Source organism: Bos grunniens, chromosome 8 (genome assembly GCF_055505025.1).
Source record: "Bos grunniens cultivar Pamir isolate PY7600 chromosome 8, Bosgru_T2T1.0, whole genome shotgun sequence".
Lineage (NCBI taxonomy): Eukaryota > Metazoa > Chordata > Mammalia > Artiodactyla > Bovidae > Bos > Bos grunniens.
The window spans coordinates 35,678,001-35,693,982 of record NC_141172.1 but is presented as its reverse complement, the minus strand read 5'-3'; the positions used below and the strand labels follow the sequence as shown (position 1 = coordinate 35,693,982).

The 15,982-nt window shown below is 37.5% G+C and overlaps 1 long non-coding RNA gene across 1 annotated transcript in view; it reads left to right on the top strand.

The window, feature by feature from the left end:
• Positions 1 to 15,982, top strand: part of LOC147366908 (uncharacterized) — a 1,139,839-nt gene that overhangs the window by 503,852 nt on the left and 620,005 nt on the right. Inside the window, exon 9 of the long non-coding RNA XR_015169575.1 lies at positions 8,732 to 8,843. This is a non-coding gene — a long non-coding RNA (uncharacterized LOC147366908). The remainder of the gene's footprint in view (positions 1 to 8,731; positions 8,844 to 15,982) is intronic.

Below are 15,982 nucleotides of genomic sequence, written 5' to 3'. Positions count from 1 at the left end.
GATTTGTCTGTGTATCCATGTGCTAGTGTCACACTGTTGTAATTACTGAAGCTCTGTAATGGGTTAATACTTACAGACTGGTCCCTCTCTATTACTCTTCTATTGCAGACTTCTCTTGGCTAGTTTTACTTGTTTATTTTCCCAAATGAACTTTTGACTCAGCTTGATTATTTTGCCAAAGTGATGCTGACATCTTTATTAGACTAGTGTGAAGATTGTAGGTTAATTTAGGGAGAAATTATATTTATATGATGTTGAGTCACCCTGTCTAAGGACAAGTAATGCTTTTCCTTTTGTTCATATATTATTTTGTGTTCCTCTGTATCATTTTAAAGTCTTTTTCATAATGATCACACACATATTCTGAGATAGTTTAATGTTTTGTGGTGTTTTTGAAAATAAAGGATTTTTCCTTTTGTTGTGTCTTCTAACTGGCTATTGTTTGACTGTAAGAAGGATATTGATTTCCATGTATCCTAATATTGAAATAACAGTGACTTCTGTTGAACCATTGAAATGTGGTTGCTAGTTTTGTATTTGTGTGTGTGTATAATCTTTGTTGATTTTAGAGATCACTTTTATGCCCACTTCATAAAAATAAATCAGAAACTTTATTTTTATGTACCCTCAGTTCACTTCAGTTCAGTTGCTCAGTCGTGTCCGACTCTTTGTGACCCCATGAACTGCAGCACGCCAGGCCTCCCTGTCCATCACCAACTCCCAGAGTTCACTCAGACTCACGTCCATCGAGTCAGTGATGCCATCCAGCCATCTCATCCTCTGTCGAACCCTTCTCCTCCTGCCCCCAATCCCTCCCAGCATCAGAGTCTTTTCACATGAGCCAACTCTTCGCATGAGGTGGCCAAAGTACTGGAGATTCAGCTTCAGCATCATTCCTTCCAAAGAAATCCCAGGGCTGATCTCCTTCAGAATGGACTGGGTGGATCTCCTTGCAGTCCAAGGGACTCTCAAGAGTCTTTTCCAACACCACAGTTCAAAAGCATCAATTCTTCGGTGCTCAGCTTTCTTCAAAGTCCAACTCTCACATCCATACATGACCACAGGAAAAACCATAGCCTTGACTAGACGGACCTTTGTTGGCAAAGTAATGTCTCTGCTCTTGAATATGCTATCTAGGTTGGTCATAAGTTTCCTTCCAAGGAGTAAGCATCTTTTAATTTCATGGCTGCAGTCACCATCTGCAGTGATTTTGGAGCCCCCCATAATAAAGTCTGACAGTTTCCACTGTTTCCCCATCTATTTCCCATGAAGTAATGGGACCAGATTCCATGGTCTTCGTTTTCTGAATGTTGAGCTTTAAGCCAACTTTTTCACTCTCCACTTTCACTTTCATCAAGGGGCTTTTTAGTTCCTCTTCACTTTCTGCCATATGGGTGGTGTCATCTGCATATCTGAAGTTATTGATATTTTTCTCAGCAATCTTGATTCCAGCTTGTGTTTCTTCCAGTCCAGCATTTCTCATGATATACTCTGCATATAAGTTAAATAAGCAGGGTGACAATATACAGCCTTGATGTACTCCTTTTCCTGTTTGGAACCAGTCTGTTGTTCCATGTCCAGTTCTAACTGTTGCTTCCTGACCTGCATACAGATTTCTCAAGAGGCAGGTCAGGTGGTCTGGTATTCCCATCTCTTTCAGAATTTTCCACAGTTTATTGTGATCCACGCAGTCAAAGGCTTTGGCATAATCAATAAAGCAGAAATAGATGTTTTTCTGGAACTCTCTTGCTTTTTCCATGATCCAACAGATGTTGGCAATTTGATCTCTAAACATAAAATGCCATTGGAATTATCTGCTGTTTAAAAGTTCTGTTAGCATTTTCCTGTGAATTGTCTAATGCAGGCACCTTATTATATTGGGGTGAAGGGGAGTGGAGAGGGAGATTCTTTGATTTTGTTTTCTTTTTTGTATTTTGAAAATCTTTAAAATATCTCCTGTAAATAGTTTTGATAAATAATATGCTTCTGGCATATTATCTAATTCATCCTAATTTTCAAGTTTATTTGCATTGAGAAGAGTAGTCCTTTACAATTCCATTAATTTTTTATTTAAGTTTTTTGTAACCTGTAAATTCTATATTTTATACAAAGCAAAAAAAAAAATCTTTGCAGATGTGATTAATTAAGGTTCTTCAAATGGATTGATTATGCTTGGGTTGTCTGGGTAGGTCCTAAGTGCAATCACACGTGTCCTTATAAGTAATATGAAGAGGGAGATTACACAATGGAAGAGAAGAAAGTATGACCACAGAGTCAGAGATTGCAGAGATAAAACCACAAGTCAAGGAATGCTGGCAGCCTCCAGAAACTAGCTGTAAGAATCAAGAGACAAATTTCCCTTAGAGCTCTTGAGGAAGCAAACCTTACCAATACCTTGATTACAGTCCAGTGACAACTGATATCAGGCTCTGATCTTGACACTGTAAGAGAATAACTTTCTGTTGTCCTAACCCACAAAGTTCAGTATAGCAGCCACAGGAAACTAATGAATACATGCAATTAAACCTTTGTTCGAGTCTGCACTCTGAAGCGCCCAGGTGAAGGCAGCAAAGTATAACCACTTGGGATAGTACTTTCTTTTCTTAAGGTTCTTGTATTAGTCTAGTATTTTCTGATATTGAATATTACTGCAGAGAATTCTGAGGCCAGGCCAGTTTTTTCTCTGTTGTAAGTAACTAAATATTTTTGTCTAGATGCCCAAATGGTTTTCATTTTTCTTTTCCTTTTTCACCTTCCTTTCTTCCTTCCTTCTTAAAGTTGTTGAAGTCCAATAACATCTTTACTAGAATATTTATCTTTGTGGACTATTCTAGCTTATTTTTCCAGGTATTAACCACACACATATATATACACATTCTTATCTTTATTCCAAGAATATTTATCTGAATTATATCACTTTCAAAGCACAATTATTTTGTTTTCTTATAATCAAACACTGCCAATGGGCATTACTTCCACTATGTGCCATTAAAGACAAAAGGATAATTCATTGGATATTTTGAAATAATGCACTATACAACAAAAAAGTTAAATTTACAAAATAACTTGACTAACTATGTAAACTGATAATTAAGAGCAAAACTAATCATTTATTTCTTTCCTCATAAATAGAAATCTAAAGGATTCTTTTAGTCATAATGTTTTACGTTGAAGTTGTGTAGTGTGTGATACATAGTTTCATCTAGAATGGTATACAATTTATAAACCTCATATGAATTAATAAAATTTATTTAAAAAAAATGAATACAAAGAGCCCTAAGCTTTCATATTAAAATTTGCCATTGAACTATTTTTTATAACATAGATGGTTACATAAAACATTTTTATACATCTGTAACCTTGAAAACAGAAATATAAGTGTTTCTTGGACTAGAACTCTCAGTAGCCATTTGGATTATAATAAGAAAAATTGAACCTCTCAGTTTACTGTCTCCCAAATCTTGAAATCTTTAGCTTGAGTCAAAAAGTGAATTTTGCTACATATTTCAGTTTCTTGTCTTGGGTCTGCCTTTTCTCCTGAAGTACTGACAATTTATGCACTTTTAGGGAATATCCCTGGCATGGTGGCTTTCTCTGTATTGTTCTTGTTGTTATTAATGTCTGTGAGCTATATTATTTATCCTCTTTTCCTCCTCTAACATACTTTTCTATTTTACTTATTTGAAGTTCACTCAGAACATTCTGAAAAATATTCCTCTAAGAGAAGAAATTTTAGAGGTGGAAAATTAGAATAAGACTGAGTATTGGTATGTCCTTGGCTTTCCCTATATTTGCCACCAACTTCTGCCAGATTGGTGATGTTGAAGTTTTAAATGTGATGACAAACTCCATAACTCTGATTTGTTTTTGAAAGAAAATCAGCATCTATCTATGACATCATTTTTATTAGAACTTTTGGGGGACTCTCCTTTTCAGCTTTTCATTGTTTATTTTCTTTCATTTTTTTTCATTCTTAGCCTCAAAGAACTCCACATGCCTCTTTAGTTTTTATTTTTTCCACATCCCTTTTTAGAAATACAGTTTTGGTTATGTACTCATTCATAGGTGTTTTAATAATCTTTTTGAGCTTTGCTCCTTATGCATAGCTCTGCTAGCTTGTTCTGTTGCTGATTTAAATAGATCCCACAAAAATAGAGTGCCCCTAAATTTCTGCAGGTGTGTCTCTGAGGCTGGCCTCCATTTCTAGAAAAGAAAGGACCTGCAGTTTTAACTTCCACAGCAGAGGGTTGGAGATACCCGAGGATGAGGAGCAACATTCTTGTCCATATTCTGCTGGACTTCATACCTTTAAATACTTTTCTTTTTCCACCTCTCCAGAATGACCAATAACTGCTTTGTGCAACAATCCGTTTGCAATTCCAGTAATAAATGGGCATGGTTAGGCCATGTCAGCCCATAGATTCAGAAAGATATATGTCTGCCTTTTTGTGACAAGAAACAGCCTCTCCCTATTTCCCTGCATCGAACAGTCTGTTCTTTTACTTTGTAGACGAGTATGTTTGGGGACTCTTCATTGCCTCTACAGACCTTGGGATGGGCACTGGCAGAGAGCTGTGGCTGCAGTGTCAGCACGTGGAGGAGCACAGCCATGCACCGTGGCCTGCCGCAATCCCTCCCCTGTGCTCTGGGGGCCTGGAGTGGCTCAGCAGGCTTCTTGCTGTGCATGCTACATGCTCAGTTGTAAGTGACTCTTCCAGACCCAGGGATTGAACCCAAGCCTTTGCATCTCCTGCATTGGCAGGTGGATTCTTTACCCTTGTGCCACCTAGGAAGACCCCTTCCTCATGCTATACTGTTGTCAAAATGGATCTGCCTTTTAACTATTTGTTCTATTTTTTCTTTTTTTCAATTTAAAAATCCCAGTTATATACCCTGTTGTATCTCTTTTTCATTCACTTTCTTAGTTATTTTAGCTTTTCTTCTTAATATGTTTATAACAGTGTCTGTTCTTCCTTATATTCCTCTACTTTATCCTTCCAAATTTGATGGTTTTATTTTTTCTCCCACTGATTTTCTTGAGCTCTGACAGCTTAAATTTTATCTTCTCCTTCTGTCTAGTTATCTTATAAGTTCTTACATTTGTGTTTTGAGCTCTTCCTTCATTGAATCACTTGTTTCTTAAGTTTTTAAAATTTAAGGAGAGAGATTTGGTCATAATTTTTATATGCTCCATGAGAATATTCTTTGGATGTTATTATGAGTCTAACATTTATTTTTTTTCTCATAGCTTACAATCCTTTCCTTTTTCCTTAGCATATATTTGAATATCATGATTTTGTTCCCTTATTTATTAAGTATCTCTGAAAAAGTGAGTTTCATCAGCCATTAGGAGCAAGTTTACATTAGCACAGAGCCAGAATTAATTCTAGGCCAGTTGGAATTATCCCTGTGGTTTAGGGAGTCTTACGTAATTTTAGCCTGCTTTTCTCCTCAATGAATGGAATAGGCAGCTATGATTTCTTGTTTATTTCCTTGTTTTGCTTTGTATTGTTTTTAATCAAATCTTTTATTCTTCTCTACTGCCAAGAGACAGTGCCTTCTTGGTAGACTTCCCTGTTCAACACTACCTTCTTTACTTGAAGGAATAAACTAGTTCTAGGGAACCTAGAGGTTAGGTTTTGCATCTCAAGGTGTGCCCTTATCCTTCAAAATTATGCTTTTCTGCCTTGTTCTGATACCTAAAGCTATAATTCCCCAACTGTGATGTCTCTTCTTTCCAATACACCCTGTATGATCACCATTGCTACAGTGACTGTGTGCTTATTGCAATGGAGCCTTATCAGCCTTGGTCCTTGGTCATTATAATGAGCAGAATGTACCTCTTGATTTGTTTTGTATATGTAGAGTAAGAGAGAAATTAAAAAAAAAATTATATCCCTGAGGTTTGAGGTTGTTTGTTACTGCAGCATCACTTGGCCTATTTTGACTAATATACTCAGTTCACAACTGTTACCCTAGAGGACAATTGGAAATAATAAGAGGCACTTTTGGTTGTTGTAATGGCAGTATCCAGGGGCCGGGGATACTAAATCTCTAGTAATGCTTACAACAGCATTATGTAATAATGATTGCTTTGCTGAAATGTCAGTGGCTCCCCCACTGAAAAAATGCAGTAAATGGCTTGAGAAGTATGGATAAAGTGCCTTCCTAAAATGAGTGCCTATTATTAAAACCTGTCTTAATTTGGCATTTAGGGAGGTCTTTTAAGTAATTCAGATAATTTCAAATTTATATATCTATATGCTTATTATTTCCTAAATATAATACCCATGAGTGGACTGTTAGAATTTTTTAAATTTGTATCATTCCCATATTGTTATTAATTTCTGGTAAATATCTGTGGATTTCATTAGAGTAAAATATCTTCATGAGTCCATGTTTGACAAAGTGCTTTTCATGTTATGAGTGCACATTAGTAAAATGTGGGTTCCCTTTTGTTTTCTGTAGTTTGAACTGACAAGAGGCTTGGAAAATAAACAATTGAAAAAGACATTCCCTAAAGGTAGCCATCAAGTGTAATAAGACTCAAGTCAAATGGCCCAGCTGTCACTGTAAAATACAGCCTATTGACTTCCTTCTCACTAGGGAAAAGCACTGCTTGCCACTTACCACAGACAGCATGGAGAGAAAGTATCACCCTACGAACGGCAGGAGGGCATGTCCCTTGTGTAGCTGAGAGAAAGGCACAAAACAAATCTGGTTACATATGTTCCTAGTAGGTAACCACACATTTTTATAAGAGGTGAGTGTGGGGTTTCATAACTGTATTTTAGTGTCAGAATTAACAGCTCCACAGTTAAAATATAACAGAATGACCAGCAACATTTTAAAAAATAGATATATATTAAAAAGTAAAGAAGATCAGCTAGGTGCAAACTCCTAGTGGTGAGAAGTAAAGCCGGCAGCTTACACAAAGATGATCAGAATAGAGCCTGCCTTCTGGGCATCTAGAGTCTTATCTGGAAGCTAAGCATTTTTGTTATTCAGTGCTCAGTTGTGTCCAACTCTTTGCAACCCCATGGACTGCAGCACGCCAGGCTTCCCTGTCCTTCACTGTTTCCCAGAGTTTGCTCAATCTCATGTCCATTGAATAGTGATGCGATCCAACCATCTCATCCTCTGTTGCTCCCTTCCCCTTCTGCCCTCAGTCTTTCCCAGCATCAGGGCCTTTTCCAGTGAGTCAGATCTTTGCATCAGGTGGTCAAAGTATTAGAGCTTCAGCATCAGTCCTTCCAATGAATATTCAACATTGAGTTCCTTTAGGATTGAATGGTTTGATTTCTTTGCAGTCCAAGGGATTCTCAAGAATCTTCTACAGCACCACAGTTTGAAAACTGCAGTTCTTTGGCGCTCAGCCTTCTTTATCAGCCAAGTTTGCTGATATATTGAGTGCAGCACTTTACAGCATCATCTTTTAGGATTTGAAATAGCTCAGCTGAAACTCTATCATCTCCACTAGCTTTGTTTTTCGTAATGCTTCCTAAGGCCCATGACTTTACACTCCAGAATGTCTAGCTCTAATAGTCTTTATCATTAAGATATCTTTTGTACAGTTCTTCTATGTATTCTTTCCACCTCTTCTTAATTTATTCTGCTTCTGTTATGTCCTTACTGTTTCTGTCCTTTGTCATGTCCATCCTTGCATGAAATGTTCCCTTGGTATCTCTAATTTTCTTGAAGAGATCTCCATATATGTATAAACAAATATAATATCAATAAGCTGTGATAAATGTTATAACAGAGGTAGTAAGAAAATTTAGTGAGAAGGTAGGAAGAAAAATTTTAATTGAAAGGAGGCATAAGAGTTAAATCTAGGAGGAAAATGTTTGAAGTTGAACCTTAAAAGAAGCCTACTGTGTGGACTGCTGAATAATATGTAAATATCACTGACCTCATTGTCTTAGGGTTTGGTTAAGAGATGTAATAACTAATATCAGTAACACATTTTGCAGTTGAGTAGTGCTATTATAGATATTATTCTTATGGGTGTATTAATATTAAAAGATGATTTATACAATTAGAACCTGAAAAATATGCTTTTAAATGATTTAACCTAGAGTATTCTAAAAATGATTACAATAATTTACCACTGAGTCCGCAGCTTATGATTCCATGTGTGTGTGTGCAAAGTATGTTCATGTCTTAGAAAAAGGCAGCTAGTATGCACTGCAGATGCCCACATTACTTCAATCTACCAATATTGACTCTTTGCAGTACCTTATTCAACCAGAATAAAACATGAAAATATCATTCAAACTGATGTTTGAGTAAATTCTGTCCTTGTAAAAGCATCCCCTCTTATAGCCTGGTACTAATGTTTACATTCATCAAATTCAAGGAGTTGTATGTGAACTATTAAGCACAGACAACTTGGGTTGTATGTGTATATGTTTCCTTTGGTCTGGATACTGGTATTGATTAGATGAGGAATAAATAGGGTGGCCTTTCTTCAGGAAGTAACACTTCATAATGTCTTAAATCTTGTTAACCTAGAAGTGTCTGATGTATATACACAGCTGAGGAGGAAACACTGTTAAAGTACATGTCAGTGAACCCAGACCTTGAGAGCTGTGAGCAAAAAAATGATTTAATTATTTCAGTTCTTCCCATAACACTTATTCACTTCAACAGGATGCCAGTCTACTCCCTTGCTCCTTATTACTGTCATGAGAAAGGAACTCATATTGATCCCCCTTGTAATCTTTTTTAGGCCTGGTGGGTGTTGCATGGTTGAACATCTGGGAATGCTGTTCTTTGCTGTCCAGTGAATCAGCAGAAGGGGCGATGGGCCCCAGGTGTCCTGCAGCCAACTGCGTCTCAAGGTTTGCTGACACTAATCCACACAGCATTGTACTGTCAAGTTAGATGGCTCTGCGTTTGCTGTTGATGTGAAACACACATAGCCCAAGGGAGATAACTTCTTGTGATAAAAATGCAGTTTTCTTGGAATTTTAATTTATTCCAGAATTTCCTTCCAGAGAGCATATCCTGGTAGTTTACTGTGGTTAGTATGAAGAGTGAAGTGGCAGAAGAGAAAGAGGATGAGGTGATAATAGAAATGAAAACATCTGTGCTATTTTCCAGATTGCACACCATCCAGTTTAATATAACAGTACAGTGACAAAACTTTATTATTATCCTCGTTTTACAGATAAGGAAATTGAGGTCTGGTAGGGTTAAGAAATTTGTCCTTGTTGTTTAGTTGCTAAGTTGTGCCCAATTCTTTGCATCCCATGGACTATAGCCTCCCAGGCTCCTCTGTCCATGGTATTTCCCAGGCAAGAATACTGGAGTAGGTTGCCATTTCCTTCTCTAGTTGTGACCTAGGGATCAGACCCACATTTCCTGCAATGGCAGGTGAATTCTTTACCACTGAACCACCAGGGAAGCCCCTAAGTAGTCTGGCTCAAGGTAACTTGCTGTTAGGTGATAAAGATGAAAAAAGTACTAATTGGCCAGACAGTCTGGATATGCTCTACTGAATTAATAGATTCAATCCTCATAACAACCTGTGTAGCAGAGACCAACACTGATCCCATTTTTTTTTAAAACAAGGATGAGAATCCAGATACTAGATTCATTTAGTTTAAGTGACTAGACTTGAATCTAGGTCTTCAGACTCCAGAACCCAGTCTGTACTGTGGTGCAGTCACGTGGTGTCCTCTGACTGGAAGTTGATATTTCTCTCCACATACCATGCTGAGAATGCATTCATCTTTAGAGCATTTTGCACACTGCCTCACACAATTTAAAAAAAATTATAATTGAAAGCTACTATAAATGTGTGACCAGCAAGGCTATATTTGCCTATTACCTTTATTATAAAGATTTCTGAAGATTTTACAACTATCATCAGAATCATCAAATGCTGCATCCCACTAAGCTTTCATCTGCATAAGGCATGTTTTCAGGTTGTGGCTGGAAAGACTGAAATTGCACGACAAATGTGACTTTTCTAAATTGATAAGGTGTCAGTGGCAAGTCAGCCTGACAATTCACAGCAGCAAGGAAAGTTCTCATTGACTTGACTACATGCTACTCTTTACTGGCCATAAGCCCTCTGAGCTCACAATGTCATTTAGAAAATGTCTTGAAGTTTTCCAAGTGCTTTCAGTGCATTCTTTTGTTCGTGCCTGATAACAACATCCTTGGGTGCCAATTGTTGTTATTGTTTTACAAATAAGGAAACTGAGAGCTAGAGTCAGAGGTTAAGATTCAATTCACACAATGAGGAAATGGAGGAACCAAAGTCCAGAGCAGCTTCCCTGACTCAAAGGTCAATGCTAGCCGTTGCCACCTCACATTTTTGTTTAGATTTCTGTTTCCTTATATTCGTTATGAGCCACCAGAATCTGAAAATGCAAATGTAATAAAGTGTCATAGTGGGTGGCTTTCTGAAATGCATGAACCAAAAGCAAAATTTGATGGGCCTAACAGTGAGATCTTAAAAAGTGCTCTCAACAAACATTCATCCAACACCAATTTATTTAGTCCCTACTTTGCCCATGACATCATGTTAAATTATGTGAGCTATATAAAGAAGCAGGGGCCAGGTGTGTATGTGTTGTGTTTAGACACTCAGTTGTGTCCTATTCTTTGTGACCCTTTGGACTGTAGCCCTCCAGGCTCCTTGAAAAGCCTTCCACTCAACTCAATTTTTAGATGTACAACAGTTTATAGGAATCATGTCGTGGTAATTGTATGCATATCTTATTTCACCAGTAGAACTAAAATCAAATTGATGATGGTACCTGTGTCTTATTTATCTTTAAATTTCACATAATGCCTGGCTCAGTATCATTCCTGCTGAATAAATGAATGAATGAATAACAGTGTAGAGAGTCAGAACTCCTCCTGTCTTGGAGCTTATGACCTACATGGAAAGATAAGAAACTAAATTAAGTAAAGGACAAGATTGATATATGACTGTAGGGTAGAGAGATGAGAAGCATGATTTCTAGTTGAGATGATCAGAGAAAGCTTCATGAAAGAGGCACTTGTTGAATGAGAGGTAAATAATAAGGACTTGTGCTATCCTTTTTTAGAGCAATATTGGATAGACTAGCTTAGTGAAAACAATAAGTGGGAGATTTAAATCTTCTAGCATCCTAGTACTTTTGCCTGGAAAATCCATGGACGGAGGAGCCTGGTGGGCTGCAGTCCATGGGGTCGTAAAGAGTCGGACACGACTGAGTGACTTCACTTGGACTTTTCTCTTTCATGCATTGGAGAAGGAAATGGCAACCCACTCCAGTATTCTTGCTTGGAGAATCCCAGGGACGGCAGAGCCTGGTGGGCTGCCGTCTATTGGGTCGCACAGAGTCGGACACGACTGAAGCAACTTAGCAGCAGCAGCAGCATCCTATAGATGGGCAGAGTGGACCTATAAAACATTTTTGTTGAATGAATGATGATTAAATCTTTCCAACAAAAATTTTAATGTATTAACTTTTAAAAATGAAATACTGTTGAGATATCTTGGTGTTACTTGAAGTCAGTTAGATTAAAAAAAATGTCGAAACACTGTGATCAAGGATCTTGCCATCCTCATTTAGCCCTTCTAGAAATCACAGAAATACCTTATAGAGTGCTTTACTCTTACAGAGATTTAATAAACCTATACAATTCAGAAAAGTATTTTAGATGTGTAATCAAAGAATGAAATGATATCTTTGAGAGGTTGTCTCATTTCCTTGAGAAGGAGAATGCCAAGCCCAAACTCTTTAGTTATATCCTCATTCCTACGTACCCCATATAATTTTAACATCTTTCAGCAGCTTGGTAATAAAAACTAGGATATGAACATTCCTGCTTAATTCTGAGTCTAGGTTACACTTTAGTCTCCACATTGATCATTTGGTTTTATTTCATTTCACAGAAAATCACTTGCAGTGCCTCCTAGGTTACTCTCAGAGCTAGGACTTTTACAACAGCAATAAAAAGAGGCATCATTTACCATAAGGCATTTTTTCCATTTGATGGCAATGACTCATGGTGCTTTCTTTTACTCAGAAGTAAAATAATAATGCTTCTATTTGAAATGTAAGGGCTTTTTATGTTTTCTAAATTTTGCCTGGAGTTGTAATGATCAAAAGAATAAATAAGACCATAAAGCATTAATTATGGAGATGGGATTTCAGTTCGCTTTTATTACAACAGTAAGTAATAAACACATTTAGTGGACCTTCCAAATACTGTACTTTTATCTGAATCCTTTTAAAACATATTTGAAGAACAGTGTAAAGAAAAATGTCAACTATGTTAATATTGCTAATATAAATTATTTAATGTTTTTAGTAATCACATTTCATGCCCTATATAAATTCCCATTGAAAAGAAGCCCCATTTGAACTTTTGTTGTTCTGTCGTTCACTCACGTTCAACTCTTTGAAACCTCATGGACTGCAGCACGCCAGGCTTCCCTGTCCTTCATCATCTCCTGAAGTTTGGTTAAACTCATGTCCATTGAGTCGGTGATACCATCCAATAATCTCATCCTCTGTTGCCCACTTCTCCTCCTGCCATCAATCTTTCCCAGCATCAGGATCTTTTCCAGGGAGTCAGCTCTTTGTATCAGGTGGCCAAAGTATTGGAGCGTCAGCTTCAACATCAGTCCTTCCAGTGAATATTCAGGTTTGATTTCCTTTAGGATTGACTGGTTTGATCTCCTTGCAGTCCAAGGAACTCTCAAGAGTCTTCTCCAGCACCACAGTTAGAAGGCATCAGTTCCTCAGTGTTCAGCCTTTTTTATTGTCCAGGTCTCACATCTGTACATGACTATTAGAAAAACCATAGCTTTGACTAGACAGACCTTTGTTGGTAAAGTAATGTCTCTGCTTCTTAATATGCTTGCTGGGTTTGTCATTGCTTTTCTTCCAAGGAGAAAGTGTCTTTGAGTTTCATGGTTGCAGTCACCATCCTCAGTGATTTTGGAGCCCAAGAAAATAAAGTCTCTTGCTGTTTCCATTGTTTCTCCATCTATTTGCCATGATGTGATGGGACCAGATGCCAGATCTTCATTTTTTGAATGTTGAATTTTAAGCCATCTTTTTTTCTCTCCTCTTTCACTTTCATCAAGAGACTCTTTAGTTCTTCTTCATTTTCTGCCATTAGGGTGGTATCATCTGCATTATCTGAGTTTATTGATATTTCTCCCTGCAGTCTTGATTCCAGGTTGTGCCTCATTCAGCCTGGCATGTCACATGATGTACTCTGCATATAAGTTAAATAAGCAGGGTGACAATATACAGCCTTGATGTACTCCTTTTCCTATTTAGAACCAGTCTGTTGTTCCATGTCCAGTTCTAACTGTTGCTTCCTGACCTGCATATAGGTTTCTCAAGAGGCAGGTCAAGTGGTCTGGTATTCCCATCCCTTTCAGAATTTTTCACAGTCTGTTGTGATCCACACAGTCAAAGGCTTTGGCGTAGACAATAAAGCAGAAATAGATGTTTTCCTGAAACACTCTTGCCTTTTTGATGATCCACCAGAGGTTGGCAATTTGATCTCTGGTTCCTCTGCCTTTTCTAAAGCCAGCTTGAACATCTGGAAGTTCACAGTTCACTTACTGCTGAAGCCTGGCTTGGAGAATTCTGAGCATTACTTTACTAGAGTGTGAGATGAGTGCAATTGTGCAGTAGTTTGAGCATTCTTTGGCATTGCCTTTCCTTGGGATCGGAATGAAAACTGACCTTTTCCAGTCCTGTGGCCACTGCTGAGTTTTCCAAATTTGCTGGCATATTGAGTGCAGCACTTTCATAGCATCATCTTTTAGGATTTGAAATAGATCAACTGGAATTCCATCACCTCCACTAGCTTTGTTCATAGAAATGCTTCCTAAAGCCCACTTGACTTCACATTCCAGGATGTCTGGCTCTAGGTGAGTGATCACACCATCATGATTATCTGGGTCATGAAGATCTCTTTTGTACAGTTCTTCTATGTATTCTTGTCATCTCTTCTTAATATCTTCTGCTTCTGTTAGGTCCATACCATTTCTGTCCTTTATTGAGCCCATCTTTGCATGAAATGTTCCCTTGGTAGCTCTAATTTTCTTGAAGAGATCTCTAGTCTTTCCCATTCTGTTGTTTTCCTCTATTTCTTTGCATTGATTGCTAAGGAAGGTTTTCTTATCTCTCCTTGCTATTCTTTGGAACTCTGCATTCAGATGTTTATATCTTTCCTTTTCTCCTTTGCTTTTCGCTTCTCTTCTTTTCACAGCTATTTGTAAGGCCTCCCCAGACAGCCATTTTGCTTTTTTGCATTTCTTTTCCACGGGGATTGTCTTGATCCCTGTCTCCTGTACAATGTCATGAACTTCCGTCCATAGTTCATCAGGCACTCTGTCTATCAGATCTAGTCCCTTAAATCTATTTCTGACTTCCACTGTATAATCATAAGGGATTTGATTTAGGTCATACCTGAATGGTCTAGTGGTTTTCCCTACTTTCTTCAATTTAAGTCTGAATTTGGCAATAAGGAATTCATGATCTGAGCCACAGTCAGCTCCCAGTCTTGTTTTTGCTGACTGTATAGAGCTTCTCCATCTTTGGATGCAAAGAATATAATCAATCTGATGTCGGTGTTGACCATCTGGTGATGTCCATGTGTAGAGTCTTCTCTTGTGTTGTTGGAAGAGGGTGTTTGCTATGACCAGTGCATTCTCTTGGCAAAACTCTATTAGCCTTTGCCCTGCTTCATTCCGTATTCTAAGGCCAAATTTGCCTGTTACTCCTGGTGGTTCTTGACTTCCTACTTTTGCATTCCAGTCCCCTATAATGAAAAGGACATCTTTTTTGGGTGTTAGTTCTAAAAGGTCTTGTAGGTCTTCCTAGAACCGTTCAACTTCAGCTTCTTCAGCATTACTGATTGGGGCATAGACTTGGATTACTGTGATATTGAATGGTTTGCCTTGGAAATGAACAGAGATCATTCTGTTGTTTTTGAGATTGCATCCAAGTACTGCATTTTGGACTCTTTTTTTGACCATGATGGCTACTGCATTTCTTCTAAGGGATTCCTGCCCACAGTAGTAGATATAATGGTTATCTGAGTTAAATTCACCTATTCCAGTCCATTTTAGTTCACTGATTCCTAGAATGTCAGCGTTCACTCTTGCCATCTCCTGTTTGACCACTTCCAATTTGCCTTGATTCATGGACCTAACATATGTTCAGTAAAGTCCAAATAATTTTAAATTTTCACTTATGAAATCGTGATGAACACTTAAAAAAAAACAGCTTTCTAAATTAATTATCTAGGACTTTGAGGTGAATCATGTCTCTTGAAAATGTATATTATACATTTTTGGAAACTTTGTATATATGGAAGTGTTTGAAAATTTCTGTATGATGAAGTATAAGCCTTTTATAGTTTTACTCAGAATATTGTAAAGTTCAGAGATTTGAATTATCACCCATCTTCTCTTAGAACTCTATGTCACAGTTCTGTATGTTTATAGTAATTATGACTGTATAGCTACTTTGGCTTGAAATTTTAAAAAACAGAAGAGAAGGATGGAATAGTTGAAATAGAACACATATCGTAAGCAATAGGGAAAAAAAAAGACTTAAAAAAACGTCAAAAAATAATCTAGAGGAAAAAAAGTTATTCATTCATGGATGGAAGCCCCAAATTGAATATATTTTAAAAATGTGAAGTTCCTTCCCCAAGGCAAAGGTTTTTCAACTTTGATATTTAGGGGATCTCTTTGCAAGCCAGTTAAAAGCAGAATTTCTGATCCCCATTCCCAAAAGAGGCCATATCTCTTAAATATCTAAAACAGCAGAAGGGTACATGAGGAAGGGGTAAGATAGATTAAAAGGGATGGAAAAAGCTTTTAATAATGATGGCTATGGTCCTTATTGTAATTGTGGCGATAGCTCTTTCAGGTGTGTGTATAAATCAAAACATCAAATTGTACATTTTAATTAGGTACTATTTAGCGTATGTTAGAAGGAAA